This window comes from Salmo salar, chromosome 23 (genome assembly GCF_965601325.2).
Source record: "Salmo salar chromosome 23, fSalSal1, whole genome shotgun sequence".
NCBI classification, from domain to species: domain Eukaryota; kingdom Metazoa; phylum Chordata; class Actinopteri; order Salmoniformes; family Salmonidae; genus Salmo; species Salmo salar.
In genome coordinates this window covers 41,795,981-41,803,247 of record NC_138313.1, presented here as the reverse complement: position 1 = coordinate 41,803,247, position 7,267 = coordinate 41,795,981, and the positions used below count along the sequence as shown (strand labels likewise).

Genomic DNA, 7,267 nt, shown 5'->3' with positions numbered 1-7,267 from the left:
TAAACTAACACTGTAAAAAACAGAAACATTTAATCAGTGTTATTTCCTGATAGTTGCTGGATGAAAATACAATCTACACAGGACCTTCTAATCAGCAGGTTTCGCATTGGTGGAGTTTAGTGTGCCTGGTGACATCACCAGGCGGTATAAGTTAATACAGATCAATGAGGGAGTTCTATTAACCTGAGCTGCAGTGCACCGGTCAACATCATCCAGAAAATACATCTATTTTCCATAAAATATGTTTGAATTTTCAAACTAGTTTTATTGGGAAGGCAAATAAAGCATTTTATAAGAGCAATCACTTTTGCATGTGAAAACAGACTCCTACTCATTACTCCACATGCTTAATCTAGCCTAGGCTACATCACTTTAGTTTTGAGTCGACTTCGCCGTGGGCGTAGAATGGGGCACCTGTCTCACGCCCGGGAGGCAGCCTGGTTCCAAAACGAATGCAATCACTTTTAACCTGGTGCAATCTCCTCACACCGGGGTAACCAAGGCCAGATAATCGATTCCCCTCACTTACAAAGAGAGTTCCAAACTTCTCTGCCAATAACAGCTCGTTTTGAGATGACATATCCCTCCCACTCAGACCACTCCCAGAGAGTCCTAGCAAAGAAACGGCTGCATACGGCCTTTAAGAGCTAGAGCGTCAAAGAATAATAAAAAACATGGGTTAGTGCAGTAGTGTTCATGCTGAAGCAAGCACATTAATTAACAGAACAAAAGTAATTATCACAACAGAGAAACACATTTCACATGTTACTAAAGAAACATTTCACTCAATGGGTCGTTCCATGCACAACTAGAGTGCCTTTTATGTCCCTCAGACATATGTGTACACTTTGATAAAGCATTCAACTTAACAGTTGGATCACATACATTTGAAGTCGGAGGTTTACATACACCTTAGCCAAATTCATTTAAACTCAGTTTTTCACAATCCCTGACATTTAATCCTAGTAAAAATTCCCTGTCTTAGGTCAGTTAGGATCACCACTTTATTTTAAGAATGTGAAATGTCAGAATAATAGTAGAGAGAATGATTTATTTCAGCTTTTATTTCTTCCATCACATTCTCAGTGGGTCAGAAGTTTACTACACTCAATTAGTATTTGGTAGCATTGCCTTTAAATTATTTAACTTGGGTCAAATGTTTCGGGTAGCCTTCCACAAGCTTCCCACAATAAATTGGGTGAAATTTGGCCCATTCCTCCTGACAGAGCTGGTGTAACTGAGTCAGGTCAGTAGGCCTCCTTGTCGCACACACCTTTTCAGTTCTGCCCACAAATTCTCAATAGGATTGGGGTCAGGGTTTTGTGATGGTCACTCCGATACCTTGACTTTGTTGTCCTTAAGCCATTTTGCCACAACTTTGGAAGTATGCTTGGGGTCATTGTCCATTTGGAAGACCCATTTGCGACCAAGCTTTAACTTCCTGACTGATGTCTTGAGATGTTGCTTCAATATAGCCACATAATTTTCCGTCCTCATGATGCCATCTATTTGTGCACCAGTCCCTCCTGCAGCAAAGCACCCCCACAACATGATGCTGCCACCCCCGTGCTTCACGTTGGGATGGTGTTATTCGGCTTGCAAGCCTCCCCCTTTTTCCTCCAAACATAACGATGATCATTATGGCCAAACAGTTCTATTTGTGTTCATCAGACCAGAGGACATTTCTCCAAAAAGTACAATCTTTGTCCCCTATGTGCAGTTGCAAACCGTAGTCTGGCTTTTATTTATGGCGGTTTTGGAACAGTGGCTTCTTCCTTGCTGAACAGCCTTTCAGGTTATGTCGATATTGGACTTGTTTTACTGTGGATATAGATACTTTTGTAACTGTTTCCTCCAGCATCTTCACAAGGTCCTTTGCTGTTGTTCTGTGATTGATTTGCACTTTTCACCCCAAAGTACGTTCATCTCTAGGATGGTGTTTATGGTGTTTATACTTGCGTACTATTGTTTGTACAGATGAACGTGGTACCGTCAGGTGTTTGGAAATTGCTCCCAAGGATGAACCAGACTTGTGGAGGTCTACAATTTTTTTTCTGAGGTCTTGGCTGATTTCTTTTTGATTTTCCCATGATGTCAAGCAAAGAGGCACTGAGTTTGAAGGTAGGCCTTGAAATATATCCACAGGTACACCTCCAATTGATTCAGTGATGTCAATTAGCTTATCAGAAGCTTCTAAAGCTATGACATCATTTTCTAGAATTTTCCAAGCTGTTTAAAGAAACAGTCAACTTAGTGTATGTAAACTTCTGACCCACTGGAATTGTGATACAGTGAATTATAATATGTGAAATAATGTGTTTGTAAACAATTGTTGGAAAAATTACTTGTGTCATGCACAAAGTAGATGTCCTAACCAACTTGCCAAAGCTATAGTTTGTTAACAAGAAATTTGTGGAGTGGTTGAAAAACAAGTTTTAATGACTCCAACCTAAGTGTATGTAAACTTCCGACTTCAACTGTACATATAACCTCAATTACCTGCACATTGACTCTGTACCGGTACCCCCCTGTATATAGTCTCGCTATTGTTATTTTACTGCTGCTCTTCAATTACTTGTTACTTTTATTTCTATTATTTATTTTTTTTAACTGCATTGTTGGTTAGGGGCTCGTAGGTAAGCATTTCACTGTAAGGTCTACAGCTGTTGTATTCGGCGCATGCGACTAATACAACTTTATTTGATTCGTTTTTTTTGGATTTAGTAGTGTCGAGGTTAGACAGTATATGAATGGCAGCAGCTGTAGTAGAAACATGCAGAGGTAAAAGGCTACAGTGCTACCGGCATGGCAGATGTTACCTTGGCTTACCACAGCAGCCCTGCGTGCTTTCTACTACATGCGTCCATAACAGGAGCGGATGATGATGACTGAAAGAGTCAAGATGAGGCTGGGAGGGCCGAAGAACAGTACATTTTGCTCTGGAATAAAACAAATAGACCCTTCCACAATTCGAGGTTCAAGAATAGTCCTGCAGTGGCTTTGTTAACAGAACCTTGTCCCAGGTTGATCACTACCAACACTGACACTGAAAACCCAGCTTAGCCTCAAGGCAAGCTGCAGATGCCTGGAAATTATTATGCTCAGGTAGTAGATGCTGTGGCAAATAAACATATCTTTCTAGTGCCATGAGGCCCAGAGTCATCTGAGAGCTCAGGAAGACAGCTGTCACACCACTGAAATGTGCTGTGCACCAACCCCCCAAAACTCACTGTGAGGGGGAACAGAAAATAGTATGACACAGGGAATAAAGCTCTAATAAAGCTATGCAAAATATTACAGATCAATAAATGACTTAACAAGGCATAGGACGGCTGTCAGAAGCGTTCTCTAAGTCTCAACAGTCCAATGGGTAGTGTGAAAGGGCTAAGTGAACTTAACAGGTAGTCTAATGCAGCCTTTGTTCCTGGGGGTAGGAATGAACTTTTCATGATGACACTACAAAGAGCTGTTCATTGCCAGAGAAAATAGAAAAAGAATGACAAGAGTCCAAAAAATGTACGTTTCCCGGGCAACGATGTGCCAGAAAAAAAACAGGCAGACGGATCAAACATGCCTTGCTCCTCTTCGACCATTTTCATGTTGAGAAGGAGTGAGACGGAGAGAGAACATGCGGTTCTGTTGAGTTTTGTGGAAACCATGATGTAGACTGACTGAACAGTAATACTATTAGCAGTATTAGCATCAGTCGGTCCTTGGATCTTAGAGGGATAGTTCAGAGGGTCTGCTCTTTTCCACGGACTCATCAGATCTCATACATTGCTTCTACTCAATATGCAGCGATGTGTCTCAATCTTAAACTCAATGTATCATGTGAGGAAACTCATCAACGGCTGAACTAAAACACAGTAAACAATTAACAAAATTCTTAGCATCCTCAGAGGAATGTTGGAAACCCCAGTGAATGGGAATTCTGAAAAAGGGTAGAGGGCTGCGCTCTCAGGAAGACATTTGAAAATGCTAAAGCTTTTACTGGAATTAACATTCTGGGCCGCCACAACTTTGAGGCCAAAGATGTGTGGAACATGGATGAGACCAGCACCACAACAGTCCAAGTGCCGGACAAAATCATTGCCAACAGAGGGAGGAAGCAGGTCGGACCAACAACATCTGTAGAGAGAGGAACAATGGTTACTATGGCACTATCGGTCAATGCTCAAGGAAACAGCATTCCACCTCACTTCATCTTTGCCCACAATAAGTACCTTGATCACTTCCTACGTGATGGGCCTACAGGTTGCATGGGCACTGCTAGTGGTTCTGGTTGGATGATGGAGAATGACTTCCTGGCCTTCTTGCAACATTTTGTGAAGTACACCAGGGTGTCCCCACAGCTGCTGCTTCTGGATAATCAAGCCTCTCACCTCTCACTCCAGGGCATGGACTACTGCAAAGCCAATGGCGTCGTGCTGCTCTCCTTCCCTCCTCACTGCTCCCACAAGCTGCAGCCCCTGGATAGAAGTGTGTACGGCCCCCTGAGGAGATACATCAACAGTGCCATTGATTGCTGGATAAAGACGTACCCTGGCAAAACGGTCTCCATATATGACATACCAGGAATTGTGGCAACAGCCCTACCATCTGCTGTGACACCAGCCAACGTCATGGCTGGATTTCACTGTACCGGCATATGGCCATTAAACCCTAATGTCTTTACAGAAGCCGAATTCTCACCTGCTTTTGTAACAGGTCGTCCTGCCCCCACCACCACAGATGAGGTAGCTGCAGCCCCAGGGGGCCGTGGTGGATCTCCACAGGCCCAGCCTAGGTTTGAGGTCAACGCAAGTCCTGTGGGGCGGTCTGTCTCTCCTGGGCAGGGGGAGGTCCAAGCCCATTCCACCTCTGGGGATCACCTCCACACTGTCTCAGATCCATCTACACCTGAAGAACTATTCTGTGATTCTGCACTGAGTCAATCCATCCCCACAGATGACGTCAGCCTTGTCTAAACATCAGACTGTTACTATGGTTACGCCATGGATCTCAGTTTGAAAGAAGTCACTGTAAAAAAGACGCAATAGTCTTAAAAGACAGAATGTTGAATACATTGATATTTAAACGTACTTTACCGGTTTTCCGTGCTGTTGGTCCTTTTGGTGGTAGGAAGTGGAGATGGGGTATCCACAGGAAAGTGTTGTTTACCTGACTTATTACGGCGCCGGTAGGTTCTGTTGCTTGTATTATCCATCTCCTGATGCATTCCACGTGATGCACAATTTGTTAATAATAGCCAAATGTAACCGAATGTTGTCGACCAAAACCCGTTCCCTTGCAGTCACGGTGCTTGGGAAATGTCCCGTCTGGGACAACGTTGGGTCTGTTCTTCGGTTGTTTACATATTGTGCATGTCGCGTGCGAATTGCGTCAGCATTGAAAATACAAACCGTCATACAGACCAGCGTACTGAAAGTCGGGTTACTAACACTACACTGAATATTTTTTTATCAGATGACCTCCTATATAAGGACAAAAATCAGCAGACAACGGGTGAAGTACGTTCAAATTAAGTTATTTCAACAGTCTGACTTGTGATGCGACTGTTCGCAAAAAAATGTGCCTACATGTTGGAGACGAGAGAGGAGTCTTCCACTCTCAGATTCGGAGAGGCTAACTTCAGCCCTGTAGCTGTCCGACCTTTTCCCATGACGAAGGAGAAGAACGACCACCATTCTAACCGATACCCCTGTCAAGGTGCCCTGGAGGATGAGAAAACAGGTGATACCAAAAGCCAAGCGCAGCTTGCAGAAACAGTGTGGCAAGAGTGCTCAGAAGAGAGCAACTAATTAGGATGAACAGGAAGTTGTGCGGAAGATTTTGGCTCATCCATGCCAGGGCAGATCTGGGTGCAGTGCTTGTTCAGTCAAGGGTGGGCACACAAGGCCTACACTGAAGGAGAGGAGATCTACATCTGTCACTGATAGACAGAGTAAACAAATTACAGGTTTATGCACTTTTGTTTTGCACTATTTCATTTTAATTTCCTCAAACAATTGACTAGTTTATAACAAGTGTTTGTTCCACACTTGTGTTAACATTTTGTCTTTGTCTGAAGGTGTTACTTTTTGCACTCTTAGTTCAGAACAACTGTTCTATATTTCTAATTGTGTAATTTTATACCTCTTCTATTGCCTGATTTATTTGTTTTACTTTAGGGGGGGAAAAAGTGTAATTTAGAAGATGTTCTTATCCTGAGCGACTTACAGGAGCAGTTAGGGTTAAGGGCATGTCGATAGATGTTTCACCAAGTCGACTCGGATTCGAACCAGCAACCTTTCTGCTCTTAACCGCTAGGCTACCGGGTGCTGTTTTAGACGACATTGTCTTTAGTGGATCTATTTCATTCTCTTCATTTAAGTCTTAAAGCTGCAATATGTAAGTTTTTGGGCAACCCAACAAAATTCACATAGAAATGTTAGTTATAGATCTGTCATTCTCGATGAAAGCAAGTATAAGTGGTAGAGCTTTTCTAAGTGCGCTAGTTCTATGCTTCCCATTCTTAAGTTTTGTTTTTGTGTCTTGTTTTCAGTTTTCTACACCAACTTCAAACTGCTGAAAATACAATATTTTTGGTAATTGAAAATATATACTGAACAATAATATAAACGCAACAGGGATAGGCCCACCCTCTTGGGAGCCAGGCCCACCCACTAGGGAGCAAGGGCCAGCCAATTAGAATGAATTTTTCACCATAAAAGGGCTTTATTACAGACAGAAATACTCCTTAGTTTCATCAGTTGTCCGAGTGGCTGGTCTCAATCGATCCCGCAGGTGAAGAAGCCGGATATGGATGTCCTGGGCTGGTGTGGTTACACGTGGTCTGTGGTTGTGAGGCCGGTTGGGGTTACTGCCAAATTCTCTAAAACTACATTATGGTAGAGAAATGAATGTTCAATTATTTGGCAACAGCACTGGTGGACATTCCTACAGTCAGCATGCCAATTGCACGCTCCCTCAACACTTGAGACATCTGTGGCATTGTGTTGTGTAACAAAACCGCCTGTTTTAGTGGCCTTTTACTGTCCCCAGCACAAGGTGCACTTGTGTAATGATCATGCTGTTTAATCAGCTTCTTGATATGCCATACCTGTCAGGTGCATGTATTATTTTGGCAAAGGAGAAATGCTCACTAACAGGTATCTAAACAAATTCGTGCCCAAAATTTGAAAGATATAAACTTTTTGTGCATATGGAACATTTATGTGATCTTTTATATCAGCTCATGAAACATGGGACAAACACTTTACATGCT

General features: G+C 42.8%; 1 long non-coding RNA gene across 1 annotated transcript; it reads right to left on the bottom strand.

The window, feature by feature from the left end:
• Nucleotides 1-240: 240 nt before the first annotated feature.
• On the bottom strand, nt 241-5,766 carry LOC106584622 (uncharacterized). Its single transcript, XR_001323788.3, has 4 exons — nt 5,161-5,766; nt 4,693-5,019; nt 4,224-4,493; nt 241-4,128 (listed from the first exon to the last, which is right to left on the bottom strand). It is a non-coding gene; the product is annotated as an uncharacterized LOC106584622 (long non-coding RNA).
• Nucleotides 5,767-7,267: the final 1,501 nt, after the last annotated feature.